Raw genomic sequence first — 22825 nt, 5'->3', positions numbered from 1 at the left:
TGTTGCGTTTAATAACAAACAACGGTAGTAATCAGGAGAGGGGAGCTTCTGATTTATGTGCTGTTTTGTTTTACATGAGAGTCACAGTTTCCATCAAAATGTAACGACTTTTTCTCTGCCTCTAAAATGTTTTCAGAGTCACGTTTCATCCCCCTCCTTATTACCTCACGTATCAGAGAGAACACGCTCAGACCCTCCCTAATATTGTATTATTAAATGAAAACACACGACAAACACAGAAATAAAATGCATTATGACTTCTGATTGCTGGTTGCCATTCACAATTAAATAACAGAAGCCAGTTACACACACCCACACACACATCTTCTAAGCCGCTTCTCTTTCTGGGTCGCTGGGGGTGCTGGAGCCTATCCCAGCGGTCACCGGACAAAAAGCAGGATACACCCTGGACAGGTCAGAAGCCAGTTAGCATACTGCTAATTTATGGCAATTCACTTTCATTCATTTCCAGCATTGATATCATTCATGAGTAAACTGCTTGCTTGCTTGGTCAACAACGGTAGCAACAATGGAGGACCTTCTGATTTACGTGCCATTTTGTTTGTCACAGCTAGTGACACAGCTGGCTTCCATCAAAACGCAACACCTCCAAAATCTTTTGCGATTTTTTATTGTCAAAACAATATGTAAAAAATTATTTTACCTAATAGCATCATGTCCCCCCACCCCCCACACCCCCCAACCCACCTCACCAGCATAGAGAGAAAACGCTCAACCAGCTAAGATCCTCCTGATGCCAAGCTTCACTCTGAAATACGTGACAGTATGGAAAGAAAACACATTACGGTTCTGATTCTTATTTAATACTGAATGGCAACTAGCAGAAGTTATTGATGGCAATTCACTTTCATTCACTTCCAGCAACGGCAGCATTCCTGAGTGAACTGCTCCTTTAATAAAGTGAGAAAATAACCTCACTGTAGGAGGAACGCTTGGGGGGAATGTGCAAAAAAGCACGGCTAGAAAAAAAAGCTACAGGATAGAAAGATGACTTCTGAGTTTGACCTCTGCTTTGATGTGTGAGGCCTGCCTCAGGCAGCATCTCAACACACACACACACACACACACACACACACACACACACACACACACACACACACACACACACACACACACACAGAGCAGCCCGTACGCACTGTTTAACCCCCTACAAACCCTGCATAAACAAACAGCGCGCATCTCTCTCAGCGCAGGAAACGTTATCTGCCCCATCCAGAACTGGAGAAGAAAGCTTAGGTCACTTCTCAGGCATGACAGAGCGCATAGTCCAGACGTGACTCACTCTGACATGAACAAAGACACATACGTGCGCTTTCCCTGCGCATGTGTGCAGCGGTGCTGGCGACAGACAGGTTGTAGATTAGATTATCGCCTGCTACCGGTTTACTAACATGATTTCTGAGCCACACACACAGTACCTGACTCTCTTACATGAGGGAAGAAAAGTGAGCTATCACACAATTTCTTCACACAATCAGATCAGCTCTGTATTTACTGTTGCTGTACTTGAAAGCGTTTAAACTAGCAATGAAAGCATTTGAATGTGAGCAGTAAAACACGTAACAGTAAATTAAGATATACAAACATCTTTTCTGTAATGTTATACATTCTCTTAAAGGGAAATTTCACTGACTTCTCAAAATTCCTCCGTAATTCAGTGGTAAAAATATGATCCAAGGCTCAATCCCATTTCTCCCATCACACATTCATTTTGCGTGTTCACACCTAGGGGGTAGGGTGTCCCGATTTTTGTTAAGATAGAGAGGTAGGGTGAAGTGTTAGGGCTACAGGGTCCTCCAAACCCTGTTTTTTCAGAGGCACACTCCAAACAGTGTTATGAAAATAAAAGAAAAACTGGCAAAATGCAAGCGACCAAACAAACTAACCATTTTCTCCATTAAAAAAAAATATAATAACCATTGTATTATCTTAGTTTATTACCTTAGCATACAAATTACTAGTGGTATGCTAATGTCTCAGTAGCTAGCCAACTAAATTTCCTGTTCCACCTTAAATCATTTAACCATTTAAGGAGGGGTCTGAACTGTACTCTCCACTAGAGGGCAATGTACAGGGTGAGTCAAAAGTCACAGGACACAGTTTTATTTTAATTTTTATGCTGTCACAAGCCTCCACGATGCGGTGCTGAAGGTGGTGTTTGTTGCGGATGTTTGAGCTGACCCCAGAGATAAAAGTCGATAATAAAATAAAAAATAAAATAAAACTGTGTCCTGTTACTTTTGGCTCACCCTGCAGAGCTTGCAGCTTACGTTTTCGTCAGTGATACTCCGGTTTAGTCAGAAAGAAGGAGACTACTGCAGCCGGCTAAAAAATATATTTAAAAAATTATAAAATTTTGATTGTCAAATTTGACTGAAATGCACATCCCTAATATCAGTGTGAACAATAAAAAAACGATCTAATCTGAAATATAGAACTGTATCGCCAGCACACCTCTCATCTCCTCCAAGCTTCTCTCAGTTACCATCTTTCACCACACCTAAATGAGCTTGTTGGATATCCTATTCCAAAACCATAGGCATTAATACGGAGTTGGCCCCATTTGCAGCTACAGCAGCCTCCACTCCTCTGGGAAGCTTTCCACCAGATATTTTACAGTGTGTCTGTGAGAATGTGTGACCATTTTGGACGAAAAGGCCTGGCTCACAACCCACGTTCCAGTTTACCCAAAGGTGTTCAGTGGGGTTGAGGTCAGGACACCGTGCAGGTCACTTTATGGAGTTTGCTCTGTGCACAGGGGCACAGTCATGGAACAGGAAAGGCTCTTCCCCAAACTGCTGCCACCAAGTTGGCAACATAAAACTGTCTAAAATGTCTATGCATGCTGTAGCATTAACATCACCCTTCACTGGGCCGAGCCCAAACTCTGCCAAGCAGCCCAGACCATTAAAGGTCAAATCCCGTATCTTCATGCCTCACTATTTCCCCTCTGAGGATTAGGCCTAAGGCAGGACTAAAATAGCAGTGGTGAGCATTGCAATTTAGTTCAAGCCAAGGCTTATTCCATGACCGGAAAACTGAGCCTTTAATTTCTAAATATAGTCCACATTATATTCTACAGAGTTCAAGTAAAGACACTAATTTGCAAAGACACCAATGTATTACCAGTGACAGTGGAATCAGAATGAATACAATGAATCCATCTTAATAGCCCTAAGGGATAATAAGGCAACACATTCGAAGGCTAAGCTGCACATTTTCATTTATTTTAACTAATTTGGCCTGAATAGGATTAGGTTTTAATGATTATGATTATGTTAGAATTATCACAATACATTACTTTATAATAAGCTTTCCTGGGAATAAAAGTACTTCCAGAATTGTGTTTATCATTAAAAATTGAGACAGATTCCAAAAGAGCCTAATGAGTTTAATATGATCTATTTATGGAACAAAACAATGTAACTGTAGTTTTTGACATCACCTTTTAAATGTGACACTACTATTATTCAGGATTATTTTGTCTGTTCTAGGGCTGAGACATCAAGCTATTTTGAATAATAAATCAATATTTTATTATTTAAAAACAGGTATTTTTAGTTACACTATTTTTAGTTTAGTTTTAGTTTAGATTGAACATCTAGGACAGTGCACCACAGGGCACCAAAATGCTGAGGCATTTTCACATAGAGGTTCACATGGATTGTATGAAAAATACAAAATGAAACAATAACAAAAATGTTGTCTTATTAAAGCTCATAGTTGTCAGTGGTGGACAGTAACAAATGAAATGTAATTGGTTTCTGTACTTAAGTAGTTTTTTTGTATCTGTACTGAAGTTTTTCCATTTTTGGTGACACTTTACTTTCACTCCACTACATTTCAAAGTCTAATATCTGACTTTTTCCTCCACTACATTTTTAGAAATCTGTTATTCCATTTGGTTTCTGTGTGTATAAAAACGTAACATGTCAAAATGAAAGAAGTGCAAAGCCAGAGCACCAATCAGGGCACAGCGGTCACTTTGTTTGGAGCTTGTTTTGACCTGTTGGTCATACCGACCCAGTGCAGCACACGGTTCAGTGTCAGCACAGCAGCATAAAATTTTGGGAGAGTCTGTTCAACATAAATGATGAACTAACCTAACTTTGTGTAAATAGAGCACAATATAGAAATATGTCCACATATGCAGTCGTGACTGATGTGGCTTTTTTCTGAATTTATACAAACACCATTTCATTTTACAGTAAATTAATTTGGGCTGGTTTATGTTTATGGACAGAGACATTTACGGTATTTGGCAGACGCTCTTATCCAGAGCAACTTACAATTTGATTATCGTTACACACTTAAGCGAAGGTGGTGTTAGAAGTCTTGCCCAAGGACCCTTATTGGTATAGTGTAGGGTGTTTGCCCTGGTGGGGATTGAACCCCAGTCTACAGCGTAGAAGGCAGAAATGTTACCCACTACACTAACCAACCACCTACCAGAGACCTACAGAGCAACATAGTAAAGGAGCTCATTTGTGATCCTGAGTTTAAATCCAGTTTTTATTCAACTTAAACTTGGAACTAAGTTGTAAATAAATCTTAAACTGAAACTTTGCTTGTGTGTAAAAGTGATTTCAGAGCCACTCGGTTCTCCCTGATGGAAACTGTTTACCTTCAGTCTTTTGTGCTTATGATCATTTTAATAGACGTCAGCGTCACTAATTAATGACGTTCTATTAAAAGACTGGTTTACCAAGAGAGACACTGGAGGATTTTCACCTGAAATGAGTTCATGAAGCGAGTCTTGTTATAAAAATGATAACAGGACATCAGAGCCATAATTACTCTTTCAGTACTTTTACTTTTGATACTTAAGTACATTTGAAGGCAAATACTTTAGTACTTTTACTCAAGTGGAGGTCTAAAGGGAGGAACTTCTACTTTTACTGGAGTAATATTTTACCTTGGGTGTCTCTACTTTAACTCAAGTACATGATCTATGTGCTTTGTCCATCACTGGTTGTTGTGGCGTGTGGCGGTCTTTCATTTCAGTCCTCGGAGTGCGGAGTGACAGACGTTTAACAGAGCTTTCAATTCCACCACACAACTTTTTAAAAGGAAAAATCATAACTTTGTTGCTGTTACCAGTTGAAGGATCCAGTGGTCATCCATTAAAAGGGTTTAACAACCAAAGTAAAATGCTACTGTCGAAGCAAAACCTTGTTTGTCCATTTTTGTCCTTTTTCAGTTTTTGACCTAATGTGAAAGTAACTTTTGCCCATAAATTGTATGTAAATTTGATGATGAAACGACCAAAGGAAATGACCCCAAATTATGGAAAAAATTCGGATTCCTTTGACGTACGTTAAAAGTATAGTATGTTTTTGCTGCTCCTGTAAAGTTACCACTTTGGAGATACAAGGTTTTGTTTCCGACAACAGTGAAAAAAAAACACAACAGCTACATTAAAAGACCTCATGACAACTAAACAAACTAAAAAAAAGAATGAAAATATTGCTAGTTGTTTTTCCCAAGCAGCGGTAGCTGGCCAACTCATTTTTGTGTGCATATGAAATGGACAACCAGGACAGAAGTTTTGGGTCATGGATCAAAATTCTGAATACTCATACAAAAGGAGAGAAGACAACTTTCATAGACTTTACGTATTAAATTAAGTGATACTTTTTTAATCCCACAAATGAGATAATTCCACCTGTGGCACACTTGCCCAGAGCGATGGGCAGCCCAATGCATGGTGCCCGGGGAGCAATTGGGGCTTAGGTGTCTTGCTCAAGGACGCCTCAGTCATGGACTGTCGGCACTGGGGATCGAACCGGCGACCTTCCGGTCACAGGGCCAGTTCCCTAACCTCCAGCCCACGAGTGCACCCCATTATCGATAATCAATAAGCGGGCCCAGCCCTAATCTGTTCCAACTTAATGTCATTTTTTATAACATGCATCTTAAAAATGTCTATGATATTGTGATACTTTTGCCATATTGCCAATCACAAAGGTGAACAGGTCAAACCAGCATCTCCATGCCTCGCCATTTCTCCTCTGAGGATTTTCACAGTGTCTGTCCAGTTACTGGAACAGGGAGTCGTTGTTTTGCCCTCACCGAACATGAGATTTCTCTCCCATTTGAAGAGCTAATGTGCAGGAATTTCTGACTATCAGATGGAGTGTGAGATTCTTTTGAGTGACCGAGACGGAGATTAGCATCAGGGTGACTCGGTTTAAAAGTGCATCCAGTCCAGTTTTCAGAGTCATGCAGGCTCATTGTTTGAACTCTGCTGAGAATCTCCAGATACTTTTGGTCTGGCAGGTTCTCTTAGACACATGTTTAACCCAGAGCAGGAATGCAGGGATCCAGGCCACTTCCTCCAGCTGTCTGCCTCCAGCTCCCCAGCCAGACAACACCAACACTTCCTGTCCAACTGAAGCCATGCTGTACAGCACGGCTCTTCACAACACTCTCACGGCACATCTCTCTGCTCTGACGGAGGGTGTTGTTCTTTCTACAAGGTCTACAGAGAGGCTCGAGATGGAACACCACCACTTTTCTGACATTGAGCCCTTTGGTTTTGGCCAATAATGATCCAATGTTTCTCTTCACTTAAGACGAGCATCTAACAGCAGGCAATCAAGCTAACAACATCACATCACAGTGAGAGTGAGCGGTGCTTCAAGTAAAGACTTTTTACAGGATTGGATCATCTAACATTAAACTTTTACTTTATTTGATTTAGTTTCTAATTTGATTTTAAATCTATTGTTTCAATAATCTTCACTTTTTTTGCAACTATTTTCTCATTGGTAAAGCACTTTAAATGAGAGCAGTGTATAAAAGGTGCTAGATAAATAAACCTGCCCTTGCCTTGCCTGATATTAGCCCGACACCCATTACCAGACTGGTGCCAACCTTACTTAAAGGGGCACTCAGGTCAAAATGAAAGATCAATCAGTACAGTTGTTGTAAAACAGGCTTATTTGCTACTTACAGCAGTGTAATAGTTGCTAAGGTGAGATTTTCCTGGTTTAATAACCAGAAAAACTCCCTTCTGATGATGTGTCATGAAGGTGGAATCAAATTTTGAAAGACTACAAGAGCTTTAGGGTAGATATTTGTGGACAGGCTGTTTGAATCATTTTCTCTAGCGGGCTCAATTATTGCTTCAATGAAGAAAAGCATCTGATGCCCATTTGAAGTTAGCATTCTTCTTCTTCATCTTCTTCATCATCATCACCACCATCATCTTCATCTTCATCTTCTTCTTAATCCCAGCTAGCAACACAGATATCCAGGGTCCCTGTGCTTTTTCACAGGCGTGCCCCGCTCTTCAGCAAAGTATAAAACCATTCTAACCTCTTTTTCTTCCCTCCCACTCTGTTCTCTCTCTCTGTCTCTCTCGCATGCGTCGAGATGTTCGGTTGGCCTGTCTGGAGGTGCCGATTCGTGTTTGCAGCACTCTGGAATCGGCCCTGTCCCGCTCAACAGAGATTAACACAACCCTTCTAACCTATCTTTCTTCCCTCCCACTCCGTTCTCTCTCTCTATCTCTCTCACGTGTCGAGATGCCCCGTTGGCCTGTCTGGAGGTGCCCCATTCGTGGTTCCAGCGTTCCAGCCATCTTTTTGCACTCTCTTGTACTGTTGTTCTTGTTTCTGTTCTGTTTCTTCTGTGCGGGTCGACCCACGGGGGTTGGGTTCCTCGGACTGAGCCTTGGTCCCTTCTAAGGTTTCTTCCTCTTAAAGGGAGTTTTTCCTTACCACTGTAGTCACCACAAAATTGGCTTCACTGTGGTGATGCTCATAAGAGGCGTGGACCTGTTTTTCTGTAAAGCTGCTTTGTGACAACCTTGTTGTAAAAAGCGCTATATAAATAAACTTGAATTGAATTGAATTGAATATACACAGAGAAGACTAACCGCCAGTTCGTCATCTAACAGATGCCTGCGCTGGATTTTTACACACTGATATTTCATTAAACTACTGTATGAACGATAATTATAAGAGCTTGTTCAGTTCGAGATACAAACATCAACATTAATGCCAAACATCAACATTAATGCCAATTTCTACTAGCACCTCTATGAGATTCTAGCACTGTCAGTTCAAAACTAACAACAGTGAAGAGTCCTGGCACTGAGTTGCTGCCGCTGTTTTCCGTTCCTAACAACTAACTGTAACCTGGTCGGACTATGACTTGAGGTCACAGTCAGTCACGTATCTAGAACTTCCAGAAGACCCATAGTGAGATTTTTTTTCTTATAAAATTGGTCCCACCTATTGTAAATCAAATCTTGATTGGTTGAACACTTCCTAATTATATGGTGCTTAATCTAATGATTAGGACCTTCAGTCCGGCTCCAGAAGTCATAACCAACAAGAGAGATCAGTGTATCTACTTAGACACCACAGATAAAAAAAATCCTGTTTGGAAAAGATTCTTACTGGAACGTGACTATTGCTACTTCTAAAAACAATACAATAAATCAATAAGACTGCTGTTCTCACACAGTGTGCAGCAGTTTTTACCCTTCTGCCTACTTTCCCTCTCGGAACAGCCTCAGGTCCTGCACTGCCCCTTCGCCGCAGGTGGGCTGGTAATGATGACAGCCTGCAGGAGTGAGTTACATCCCCACAGCTGCTGCTGCTCAGGCCTCGGTCCTGCACAGCGTATACAGCCGTACACACACACATGCACTGAGAACACGTGACTCGTTTACAGAATGGGGTCATACACAGTGCTGAATGCATTAATTGAAGCCAATCAGCGAGCTGTCAACACAGGGCAAGCTATTAAAATTGCAGCCGTGCTGGAGAGGAGTATTTTAGAAGGTTGAAGGGTTACGGTCGCACTCAAATTAGAATCGATGCACCTCCTTCTCTCCACACACTCATTTCATTAGCCCAGTTAAGCCTTAAAGGGGCCACATCGTGCAACACCAAAGGTTTCATACTGTTTTTGAAAAGTAAGTAAACATGGTTAAAAAGCCCATATTCTGCATTTGTCATAACACTTGTGTGGGCTAATGTGTAAAAATGGTCACAATTAATTTTGTATGACTTTTTTCCAACCTCTCTTTATCACTTAGAATTAAACAGGCTGTTTTTGTTTGTTACTCTGCCTCTAAGACTGATGTATGTAAATGAGCCCTGTTCTGATTGGCTATGTCTCATTCAAAAAGCCCTCCCAGGTGAAACACTACGACTTCTACATGAATGAGCAGAGCTAAACTGCTAAGCTGAAAAGGTGGATATATGTAAACAGCTGGCTCCTATGACATCACAGAAACAATAAATAAACATTATTGTAGTTTTTTGCAGCTGGAAGCAAAGTTATGGGATGGAAGATCTAGCCCAGCTTTCTAAAAGGCAGCCAATCAGAACAGAGTTCATTTACACATGAGTCTTAAAGACGCAGTAACGATAACTGCCTGTTTAAACCAAATCATGTCGAATGAATATTCTTAACACATAAAACCACTGGCTTCAGGGAAAAATATGATCCAAGAAAAGTGCAGAATATAGTTCGTCTGAAGGGGAATTCCACCAATGTTTCAATTTTTTTGTATGATTCAATCACTGAGATGTTAAAGTGACATGAAACTCATTTTCTGTGCACTGCAGAATCTTTTGGACCTTTCTTTGCAGTGGTGGTAACAGGAAACAAGAGTTGTGATGCCAAACATTTCTGTGAGCCTTTAGAGACATTCTATGATTTGGACATTTTCGGACAGTGAAAATTCAGTGAAATTGCTGACTTCATTGCTGACTTTCTCTAGAATGGAGCATTTCACAGCAAATCAATCAGAGCGAGTCTTAATCAATATATTATTATACACTTTAACCATTTATTTACGTAGAAATTTTGAAAAATCAGTGAAATTCCCCTTTATGCCTGTTGTTGTCAAGCCACAACAGGGCATAGCTGCACAGTTGCACAGGCATAGCACGAGCAGTCGCTAAGTGGACTCCCTACTGACTCCTTTGAGATTTTATTTGTGTCCGAGCGTATACTTCTTTGACATTATGAGCATTCAGGATAAGAGTGGACCACAGGGGTCCTAAACTTCAGAGGGTCTTGTGGTAACCAGAGAGCATCGGTGACAGTGTAATGAGGACTGATGACACTGCTGAGGAAGGAAAACGCCATGCAGCAGAGGGTCCAGCTGACCAAATCCCAGTGGGGCTCCAGTAGGGATGAAGCCTTAGTATGAGCACTTAGTAGAGTGCTGAGTATGATGATTGGCTAAAATTTAGATCAATTATAGAAGCTGTAAACAACCGCCAGTGACTGCAAAAAATGTCATATTAACATTAAGACATAAATTCGTTATTTATATTTATAAGCTGTTTGCTTTTTTGCGTTACTATTTGACAATTTAGGAATATTTGAAACATTTCCTCTCCGACTGGTCCACAAACACGAAGCGCGGTCCCTGAAACATTTCCTCTCCGACTGGGCCACAAACACGAAGCGCGGTCCCTGAAACATTTCCTCTCCGACTGGTCCACAAACACGAAGCGCGGTCCCTGAAACATTTCCTCTCCGACTGGTCCACAAACACGAAGCGCGGTCCCTGAAACCTTTCCTCTCCGACTGGTCCACAAACACGAAGCGCGGTCCCTGAAACATTTCCTCTCCGACTGGTCCACAAACATGAAGCGCGGTCCCTGAAACCTTTCCTCTCCGACTGGTCCACAAACACGAAGCGCGGTCCCTGAAACCTTTCCTCTCCGACTGGTCCACAAACACGAAGCGCGGTACCTGAAACATTTCCTCTCAGAGTGGTCCACAAACACGAAGCGCGGACCCTGAAACATTTCCTCTCCAACTGGTCCACAAACACGAAGCACGGTCCCTGAAACATTTACTCTCAGAGTGGTCCACAAAGAACCCCAGATGGTCCACATATTGCTCCAGGTCCCGACGCAAAGGGACAGAGCCCATGAGAAGTATGGACTAGAGGTCAGCATGGGACTTTTCCAGTGCCGCTCTGGGAGAAAATCGGAATCATTGGTCCCACTCCAGCCCGCAACCAAAACGTTTTGTCCCGCTCACGCAAAGGCGAACTGCCATCCAATAGCTTACATAAATACATTATCCTCTGCCGAAATAATACAGCAGTCGTGGTCATCAGGCTCACTGTGAAGTAGTTTGCCAAACGCCATTTATTCCCCGTTAACACAAAGCAGGAATTAAACCACAGAGCAGTTCATTTTGGTGTTTTGCTGGGCTCTGGACTATATGGATTATGGACTATAGGCTCTGTCATCTCTGGATTCATTTGAATTGTTGTACTATCATCTTTTTATATCTACTTTATTTAGGCTATTCATTAATTTGCAGGAATCCATGGGAGTGTACACCTTTACTATAGACCACCTGGGGGTTCCTGAGGACAAGCTTGAGAACCATTACTCTAAAGAGCCTCAATGGAAGTGAATGACTTTTATTAAGTTCAAAGAATCTCAACATAAAGTTCAGCATCAATTCCTATAGGTTCCAACCCAAATCTAACACCTCAATTAGCTAATCAAGGACTTCAGACAGTCATATTTTGATGCATCAAGTGGGGTCAACTAAGGTTGAAATTAGGGTCTGCAGGAGGAGGGTTGGTGATCACTATGCTAAAAGTGTGTGTCCAGTCAAAGAACTGGATAAAGAAAAACTACACACTTGATACATAATGCTTATAATGGAAAAACCTTCAAGTATCGTGATGCCGTATCACCCACCCCTACCTTCTCTCGGTTTCTGCGTGGGAAATTCTCCTTTCAGCCAGTCTCTCATTCTAGATTAATGCCAGGTCAATCACAGATTAAAACGTCCTAATTAAAAATCCACCCCAGACCTCCTTGAAAAAGCAAGTCCAATGCAACTTTGGGGGAGTTTAACAGGGATTAAAGTGCTGCTCATGGAAGAGATCCAAGCTTATCTGGAGAGCTGAAAGGGGGGACGCTGGCACAGAGGGCCGTTACTTTACTCAATGTGGCGACGTTACTGTAAACACTTTGGCTTTGTGTGGCAGGAGGACGGCAGCTGACTGGTCTGTTGGTTAGATTTTAATTGCGCAGAAAACATTTGTTGATGGTCTTTCAGCCAAAGCAGATGCAGATGCTCCTGCTCTGCTGACATGTTTTCCATTAAGGACCGATTAATAGCTTTATCTAATAACTTGGCAGGAAACAGGCAGCTATGAGCAGGAGAGGAGAGATAAGGACATAAATGGTCAACAATTCAAATGGAAAGTGGATCATAGCGAGTCTCGCTCTTCTGTTCATGTCGTTTCTGTTATATTCGCCTGCAGTGTTAGAAACCAGAACCCAGGGAGAGAGAACAACAGCTGAATCTCACTGAAATAGCACCACAGTACTGCCAGGGCCGAGAGAGAGAGAGAGAGAGATACACTGCACTCCTAAAGCAATAGTTCTTCTTTAGTACAGAAAATGGTTCTATATAGAACCATGAACACCCAAAGAACACTATGCATAAGTAAAGGGTTCATTACATGGTGAAAATGTGCATACACATTACACAACACACACACACACACACACACACTAACTATATATATATATATATATATATATATATATATATATATATATATATATATATATATATATATACACACATACATACACACACACATATACATACACACACACACACACACACACACACACACACACACATACATATATATATATATATATATATATATATATATATATATATATATATATATATATATACATACACACACACACACAAGGTTTATACAATATAATTTTATGTATGAATTCTAGTAATATATTCATAAGCATTCCTACAGTGAGGTCCAAATCCCCCTTTCTATTATGAACAAAATTCAAATTTAAAGTAGAATCACTGAAATAAACATGAATTTCAGAATTTCTTAGTATTTGGCATGTCCCATATTTCTCTTTAAAGACACTGTGCACTTGAGAGGACTGCAAATTTAGGTAAAGTGTTAGCAGATCAAAAGCTCATGAGAGTCGGCTGAACGCGCTTCACTGGCAGAGATTAAACAAACAAAAAAAAAATTTTTGTACAAAAGCCTGAAGTGTCACAAATTTGCTAAAACATGACCTTGAAATAGTGCAGAATCTTAAAGATTTCTTCTTCATTGTATATAATTTACATTATTGTACATATTCTACCAAAATGACAAAATGTTCTGCTGCTCATTTCCATGTTAAAAAATCCCTTATCTTCAGTGTGGGGTCTCAGACACTGTACATTCTAGTCCTTCTACAGTATTTTTTAAATAATTATCTCAGTCAACCATTTAATTTCATTTTGCCTGTCCATCTGTCCATTCCTGCATCCATCAAGTGCACAACAGCACTGAAAGCCCCAAAATAATGCCTTATCAGGACTGTGGCGTGTATTTTCTTTTCCCTCACAATGTCGTTGTGTCCGTTATCACTGTGACTGTGTGACCAGAACAGAAAGCTGAAGGCTGCACACAATTCCTCAGAGATCAAAAATCACTCAGCTTCACCTTCATGATTGTAAGGGGTTTGGTCCCCTAGGAGGAACCCGCCTCCGCCTCTCACGCCAGCCTTCATTTCTTTCAAAGCGTTACGTGATACTCCACCCCAGAAGAGTCAAAAACTCCAAAACAAGCGCTCAATTCAATGTCTGCTCTCTCGTATAAACGACTGGAACAATGAACAGTTAAAAAGCAGCTTGGTGTAACTGTTGTGCAGGTAAACCGAAGGCCGAGCTGAGGAAGTGACGACACTGACCTGCTGCACATTCATCTCTGAAAAAGATTACATGCTGAAAAAGTTATCACCACAGCTGGGAGAGAGAGGAAGAGGAGAAGACTGGGAGGAAAAGAAAAAAAGTGGAAGAACTGAGCAAACATGCACACACGCATAAAGAATAACATTCATTTCTTTCCTAAACAGAGAGAGAGAGTGAGTGAGAAAGAGAGAGAGTGAGAGAGAGAGCGAGAGAGAGAGCGAGAGAGAGAGAGCGCGAGCGAGAGAGTGAGAGAAAAAAAGAGCGAGAAAGTGAGCAAGTGAGAGAGGGAGCAAGAGAGATGGAGCAAGAGAGAGAGCGAGAGGGAGCAAGAAAGAGAGAGAGAGAGCAGTGCGTAAAATAGGAAAAATGAGAAAAATGCACGAACGACTAGTCTATGAGTGATGGACCCTCACAGAACCCTTTGCATAATTAAAGGGTTCTTCGCGTATTGAAAAGGTTCTTCAGACTGACGGAGAATGTGTTGTATATGAAGAACCATGTTTCTTAAGTGAGTATAAACATAGACAGCTCTTCTAGAGTATTCAGCTGCGCCCACTGAAGAAGCAGCTTTAATAACGTTCATAATAAAGCACTGCCAATAGGGCTGATAAATAAATAAATAAATAAATAAATAAATAAATAAATAAATAAAATGTTGGTAGTCCATTATTTATGTGCATTAATCAACTAATAATAAATTAATAGGCAACTATGAAGCATAAAAACATGTGTTTTATTTGAGCCAAACTAGTAATCCTAGTTCTAGAAAATGCTGCCAAAACAAGAAGATACAGTTAAGATTTTCACCTCTAAGTCAGGGGTGGCAAACTCATTTCAGGTAATGGGACACATTCAATCTTTAGCAAGTGGGCCACATAAAAAAAAAAAAAAAAAGTCAGAACATCTTTAATCCATCAACCACCCTGCATTAATAACCGTGTTCAATTATTTGGTTTTCTTTCCATCGTTTATCTGAACAGTATATTCTGACTGAACAAAATGACCAAATATCATGGTCAGACTGAAGTTAGTCTCACAGTCCAGTCAGAGTCTGGTGCTTCTCACTGCAAAACATGTCAAAGAACCGCCTACCATGTCAGGAAGAGGCCTTTTGACTGACTTGCGAAACAATCACAGCTCGCTGTTTATTCGCAGTGAGTAGGACGAGAGGAAACACGAAATGCATGAATGTCCACGATAGACTGGCCAAACGGTCAGAGCCAAGCTGAGCCGAATAAAGCTGTCCTCTAGTGATGTTTGACGAGTCACACTCCACCGTTAATATCAGAAACACAGTCTTAATACAGTTTCCAGCAGTGAACTGAACGTATGGCTCTGAAAGGACAGCTAATACTAAGGTACAATGACTACAATGCCACTAATGCTGCTGATACAATTTTCAATTATTATTTCAAATTAATTAAATTTCAATTATTTATTTTTTTAATCCACAAGATAATTTTCATTTAGAACATGGATACATCTGGCAGGCCAAATGAGAGCCATAACTGGGCCGGATGCGACCCACAGGCTGTACGTGTGACTGGCCTTTCTTAGAGAGCACATTTTAGCTATTTGAGAAGTCAGTGCTACTTTACGGCTCACCTGTTTTACCCTTGCGAGAGTTTTACAGGCACAAACACACTGTCAACATAAATAAACGATTTCCTCGGCTGTCAGACATTTGCACAGTAAGAGTTGTGCTAATAATAACAAACCCTTATTGTATCTTGCTTACTCCGAGCTGTACTGATATGACTGCCAGCCACAGGCAGTTCATTAGTGTGACGGCAGTCAGCAGGAGCATCAGCAGTGCTTCAGCGTGACAGACGCACTACAGCTGCACATTTCTCTCCTTTAAGCGTTTGGTGTAACAAGCATTAAAGTATTAAAGTATTCATCCCGGGTTGACCGACTGCAGCAGTGTAGGTCTGCGAGTGATCAGTAACAGTGCTGTATGAGAGGAACAGCAGTGGGACTCCACCAGCACCGGATAGGGGTGAATTATTCATACACCGCACCGCCCACAGGCTGTACACGCTCCACAGTGTGTGGACGTGTGATCCAATGACTTATTTGCACTCTCTCCACCTCTTATGATCAGCATGACTTTCTGTTCCTGTCTCCAAATGATGTGTCTGACTGGGGGACTACCAGCATGTTAAAGAGAGAGCTCTAATGCGGTCGATCAGCCAAGACCACACCTCACAATCAATCAACAAACATTAATAAATAAACATTACTGCTGCCCTTGAAATGTGTAACTAATAAAACTTCAAATAAACACACACAGACACGTTTATATACACAGCCCTCCACAATTATTGGCACCCCTTGTTAAGATGTGTTCTTAGGCTTCTAATTATATATATAAATATATATAATACAAAAAAATCCAAGCTTTAATTCAAGTGCATTTATTCAGTGGGAAAAAAAATCCCACATTAAGAAATAATTATTTTACATGAAATCGTCTGTGCCACAATTATTGGCTCCCCTGATGTTAATACTTTGTACAACCCCCTTTTGCCAACAAGCCAGCACTTAATCTTCTCCTATCACGCTTCATAAGATGGGATAACACAGAGAGAGGGATCTTCCACAAGTCTTCTTTGCACAATCTCTCTTAATCGTCCAGAGTCCGGGGTCCTCTCCTATGCTCTCTCCTCTTCAGCTCACCCCACAAGTTTTCAATTGGGTTGAGGTCTGGGGACTGAGATGGCCATGGGAGGAGCTTGATTTTGTGTCTGGTGAACCATTTTTGTGTAGATTTGGCCACATGTTTAGGGTTATTATCTTGCTGAAAGACCCAGTGATGACCCATCTTCAGCTTTCAGGCAGAGGCCACCAGATTTTGATTTAAAATGTCCTGGTATTTGAAAGAGTTCATGATGCCATGCACCCTAACGAGCTTCCCGGCCTTTGGATAATGAACAGACCCTGGCATCGCCGATCCTCCCCCATACTTCACAGTGGGCATGAGGTTCTTTTCCCCATGCTCATTTTGTTGTTTTCAGTTTTTGACATAATTTGAATGCCGGTTTCCCTTTACACTGCATGTACATTTCATCATAGGTGGGCCAAAAGAAAAGGTTTTTCACTTCTGTAAAGTTCCATTTTATAAATAACATTATTTATACAATCAGGAATGTTTGTCCAGAGCTAATTTGTGCTAAAATGGTTCTGAGGTAGGTAGCTTAGCTTGTAGGTTCTGAACCTGGATGACATGTCATCAGTAAAAATGGACAACAGTATGCAAATAAGCTGAAAACAGCTTATCAACATTACACCAGCATCCATCAACTGGACGTTACTTTAAAACTGCAAAAAGATGCAAAATACTATAAAACACTTCAATGATCCACTTAACACACCGTGTTTATTGTCATGAGGACACTGACCCATACTTCATCCTGTCTGTTTGTGGATGCTGCTGGTCTAGTGCATATATATACATCCACAGACAGACAGGAGGAAGTATGGGTCAGTGTCCTCATGACAATAAAAACTTTTTTATAGCTTCTGTCTGAATCATGCAGTGCTATTTCTAATCATGTCACATGGAAATACCAAGAATTCACTAATATATTCCATCTTTTTGCAAACGCAGTGTGGTGTGTCGTCCAGTTCTCTCAGTCTTATCCCTCAGGAGACTAACAATCATTACTATCCTGTTGCTATACATGCACATTACATAATTATTTACACCTAAACACACAATTAAGTATAGTTATATAATTATAAGTGCATGTGACTTACACAGCTGGTCTATTTACTTATTTCTTTATGTTTACCATTTCTACATTTTAGAATAACAGTGAATAATCAAAAATAAGAAATAAAATATGGAATTATACAAATTTCATTTGTAGAAATCAGACCTCATTTCTTGACTTCAAAAAGGATTAAACACAATACACATACGCTGAGAGCTTTCTGAGGTTTTATATATTCATCTATTTAATTTAAATTGAAACTTTTTGTTTGAAACTGTTTCAAACAAATGCATCAACTTCATTATGAACAGTTGTATGCAAAAGTTTGAGCATCCCTGGTCAAATGACAGGTTTTGTTGATTTTCTAAACAAAAATAAATGAACATATCTTCTACGGAGAACACACTACTGCACACTTTAATGTGCAATTACAGTTTAATTGCTGAATTGAACATATGAGGAAAAAATAAAGGAAGGAACATTTTATATTTTATGTTTTTTGTCCTCAATATGTCGAACTGGTAAAGCAAATATACAGAAATTGCAGAAAGACGACATATTTAAGTGTGTTTCCTGTAGAGGATATATTAACTTATTTTCATGTAGAAAATCAACAAACATGCAATCAGAATATGGGGTGCCCAAACTTTTGCATATGACTGTATAGACATCTTGGAAATAAATAGTATCACTGATATGAAGTAGTACTCTTATAAAGCCTCGAAAACTTTGATTGCTAATGCCGCCCCCTTGTGGAAATTTTTCACCTTGATGAACATGAATGAGTGAGCCAGTTACAAGTGAGATCCACGAGGTGTTTAGCTTCTAAAAATGCACGTCCAACTTTTGACTTGTACATTCTGTATCGTCTTTTTCTGCACTTGTAACATTTTTCTGTTTCTTTCAATGGCAACAAATACATGCCAAAAATGTAAAGAACATTTCTTTCCACAATACAAGACTGTACACAACATATTTTTTCAAATCCAAATCATAATAAAATCTCTCCTCTTCTACTTACAATCAAATCTATATGCTTGTTTTAAAGAGTTACAAGTGAGAAATAATCAATATAAAATTACAGCATGCAGTGATAACAGCGACTTCCATGAGCAAAACTACAGCGATTGCTTTAGGACTGCCTTTTACTGCTGCCGCACACGAAAAGTACCACAAAGAGCAGCTCTGAATCAGGCTACGTTCCAAATAAAACAACTACTGTTCTCCATGACACAAAGAGCTGAATTGGGATAGGTTCCTGGTGAAATAAGCAGCTCCTGTTCACTCCATCACAGAGAGCAGCTCCCTTTGTCATCCCTCCAGCAGGAACTGCATTTCCACAGGGAGTAACATGAGCCGGCAAAGAGTCATTCACCCCAGCATAGATCCTCACAGAGCAGCCACGCACTTCAAAGCATCCCCAAAGCCTGACGTTTAGAGCAGTCAGCAGCCCTGCGAGAGCGGCGCAGTAACCACAGCACCCCCACCCTCGCTCGGCCACGGCCAGATGGACGGAGTAGGAAGAGCCGAGTGGAGGGAGCGCTGGGTGGCCTAGGCCTGAGCTGTCTGCACAAACTTGCTAACTGCAGCTCCTGTTAACAATTACAGTCGAAAACAGAGACGCCGCGCTGCACAGACCTACTGCTGGAGGAGCACAGCGGACACTAAAGCAGTAAAGTACGAGAGGGAGGCTGCTATCGTGAGTGATTTACCGCTTTTCTATCTTTTGGCCAAGTACAGAAAGAAGCAAGATCAATAAACAACAAACATCGTTTCTAATGTTAAAATAAACAAACAAACATTTGTACACAGTTGTAGGCAAAAGTTTGGGTACTCACAGCCAAATTACATACTGTATTGGTTTTGAAGTAAAAACAAGTAAAAACAACAACATTAAGTTATTTAAATAAAAAGACAACTTTTTATTTAAATAACTTAAAAATAGAAAAAAGAAATCTAAAATAGTAATTGAGGCATGTGAAAATGTCTGGATATCCTTTCAGTTGTAAAGTCTTTTTTAACCTTTTCGACTCTTTGAGACCATCAGTGGTTCCAAAACACACTTCGTCATATTCTTCGTAACTTTCATGTTTCATAAGCTACATTCAGAAGCTGGGCGTCGTATGAGGCTGTAACTTCTAAATGTAACATTTTAAACCCTTATAATAAAAGAAGCTGAACTTTTTTTTACCCATTTTTCCCCAAATCTGGGCTATAAACTATAAACAGACGGCATCTCTTGATTAGTGATCTGCTCTGTAAAAATTATTATAAAATAATACAAAGAGCGTCTAAGATTTGTGGCTTTCAGCAGTAAATTGTAAGCATATAGCGACATATGTGATCATAAAACACATGTTCTGATAATTTGAGGGGAGCTTTTACCAAAAAAAAAAACAAATAAAATAAATAAACAGATAAAATTGAAATTTGCATTTATTTCACGCAGCTACTGAATAATTTGCATCATGATTTGGTCAGGTACAATAAATTCAGATGGACAAACCAAAATTATACTGTGGTCAATAAGAGGTATTAGGCCTGGTTAGGCACATCAAGAATAGTTATTAGGAATTGTCAGTTGATTCCAGAGCGTCTACAAACGCTGTGCCAACACTCAACAACCGTGGGCTCCCTTAGCCACTTGCTAAGGATCTGAAAACGAAGGTACCGATGCCTATAAAGCAGAGGCTACACAACTGATATCAAAGCACTTCCAATGTCCGAAATCACACTAAGAAATTCAAGAAAGACATTAAGAAAGTCAAGAGGACCAGTTAACTCTCAAATAGAGAGTTTTTTGTGGCCAGAAAGGCAAAGCAAAATCCCCACATCCCCACACAAATGTCAGCTTCGGAATCAGCAAAACAATGTCTAGAAAGCCAGAGGCCATTCTGAAAACAAGTGTTTTGTACTGATGAGATATTTAGCCCCAATTTTTAAAAGGGAGTGGTGACAAAAGAGCAGCACTTGATGATAAGAACACCTTGCCAGCTGTTAGCACTGTAGTGTATCTGCTATACTTTGGAGTAGCACGGCAGCCAGTGGTCACAGGAAACCATAGAAAACTTTACACAGGTTGATAGAAGAATGGATTCCACTAAACACCAGCAAACTCTGGAAGCAAATCTAATACAGTCAGTCAATAAACTTGAGCTAAAAACAGGCTGGCTTCAACAACAGGACAATGATCCTAAACAAAAATTCATCATAAACTACTTTGGAATGGCCTTCACAGTCCACTGACTATGGGAAATAATTACAATAATATTGCTTGCTTTTGTTAGCGCCAACAATGACTAAAACGATACCAAGGAATTTGCATCATGCTGAACAAGCAACGTCAATTCATTTAACATTAAAGCGGCAATTTCTGTCTGAATAATATTCTTAAATGAACCACATTTCCATGTCTTGGTGGCCTGCATCAGTTCTTATAGCTATAAAGTAATATGATATAATATAACGTACTCCAGACGAAAGGCTCATCTCTGAAATTTAATAATACGATGAGGGAAAAAGTTCTATACTTTAGTGAAAGCACTTATTGATGTTCTGGTATCCACTCATTCGTTTGTTGTTTGTTCCCATGCCAGAAGCCAGAAACTTACAAAGGCAAATATTGACTGTGAGCAGCAGACTTCCAACTGTCTGTGTGCAGAGCGAGCACTCAGAGAGAAACTCCATCAGCGCTGAGACGCAGCCTGCAGCTGACAACAGAACGCATTAGAGAGTCATTAACTGATGGTGTAATGCAGCGACTTCTCCGTCTTTTCTGTCTTGGTGGGCAGGCTGGAAGGCTCTGCTGGGTTAAAAACCTTAATCTAGACTCTTACTGCAAAGCCCAGAGCGACCCAGCATTCAACCACAAACACAAACTACAGCTCTCGACAGAAATCTGTATCAAAGGCTCATTCTGGAGAGAGCATTTCACAACAGTCACACGCAGGAATGACATCAGCCCAACCAGACCCAATCAGATTTGCTGGTGCTTTGGGTCAGTGTGTTCTGGGCTTATGAGATTCAGCACAGTTGTGTTTTTTGTACTGCATTTATTCTCAATAATCAACACTGCACACTGACATTTGGTATGTGGCAGTGTTCTGTGATGATAAACGCACATAATAACTTTAACACGGACCGTCACTGCATTTAGTCAAATAAATACCATCACTGAATTTTAGTCAAATACCGTCACTGCATTTTAGTTAGGTGAAAACACACACGCCACCCAGCTTGAAGAAGGAAGAGAGACCCCCATGACTATGACTGGTACACTCACTTGCCCAGAGTGAGCCTGCAGAGGTGCAGAGTGTCAGTAAGATGTAAAATAAAAACCTTTAAGTGTACTTACGACAGCTTTTTTGAGCGGCAGTTCAGTTTCATTTAGTTCTCGTATTGCTGGAAGGACACTGCTGGCTTTAGTCGCTCCCCTCTCTGTGTCTCTCTCTGCCTGTCAAAAATCAGAGAAAACCATTTTAAAGAGCACAATTTAAATTCTATTAACAGTTACTGCAAGTATTTTAATTGGTCAACAACAGATAAACAAATGGGCACCAACGAAAGAAAATGTCAAGAAAATGTAGCACTGAGAAAGTGTGGCCGTAATTTAGCTGTAAAGTCAATGATTCAGGCAAGGAAGGGTGTAAACAGTGCCATAAAGAGGGCTACAAATTTTTCTCATTCATGAAACAGTCGTAGCCAAATGAGACAAAGAGTGAGCAGCCGGTAAATCTACTGAGGCATTTGCAAATGCAGCAACTAACTTGTGCCACTTATTTACTTAACAATTCAACACTTATTTCCTGCATTACAATCATGCCAGGACAGTAATTAAAGAAGAATTCCACAGATTTTTCATTCAGTGGGGTTTGGTGCGAAATGCTCATTTCTAGAGAAACTTACAGTGTCAGAACACTTTGATGCCTATAAAAGCTTCCTCAGACAGTGACTACATGAAGTACTTATGCTGCCTGATGCCTGAGATATTGTTTTATATATTTTTTAAAAATACAATGTTATATGCAAAGGCATTGTAAGGCAAAACAGTAGCCAAAAATAAATAAATAAATAAAATAAGCTTTTTTTTTATTAATTAAGCTATTTTATGATGATCAACCCTGTATATAGAAACTCTGATGACATGCGTAGGTTCACTGGTGGTTTAGGGTAGCAAATAAAGTGACTACATCGTGACTCCTGGTTCTTATCACCACCACTGTAAAGCAACCTAATTCTGTTATTTGCTCAACACTGACCCATTTAAGTCAAACTACTCTGACTGAATTAGCTTAGTTCACTTCCCACCTTTCAATTTATGCAGAATTTCTGAAAAAAATTGGTGGAAT

The 22825-nt window shown here is 40.2% G+C and overlaps 1 protein-coding gene across 2 annotated transcripts in view; it reads right to left on the bottom strand.

Moving 5' to 3' along the window:
- Positions 1-22825, bottom strand: part of sipa1l3 (signal-induced proliferation-associated 1 like 3) — a 159905-nt gene that overhangs the window by 99379 nt on the left and 37701 nt on the right. For both annotated transcript variants that reach the window (XM_017708042.2, XM_017708044.2), the window contains exon 2: positions 21832-21930. The gene's annotated coding sequence lies outside the window, so the exon portion shown is untranslated. The remainder of the gene's footprint in view (positions 1-21831; positions 21931-22825) is intronic.

Source organism: Pygocentrus nattereri, chromosome 7, assembly GCF_015220715.1.
Source record: "Pygocentrus nattereri isolate fPygNat1 chromosome 7, fPygNat1.pri, whole genome shotgun sequence".
NCBI classification, from domain to species: Eukaryota; Metazoa; Chordata; class Actinopteri; order Characiformes; family Serrasalmidae; genus Pygocentrus; species Pygocentrus nattereri.
Note: the sequence above shows the minus strand (reverse complement) of the source record. Positions and strands in the feature narration are given on the sequence as shown.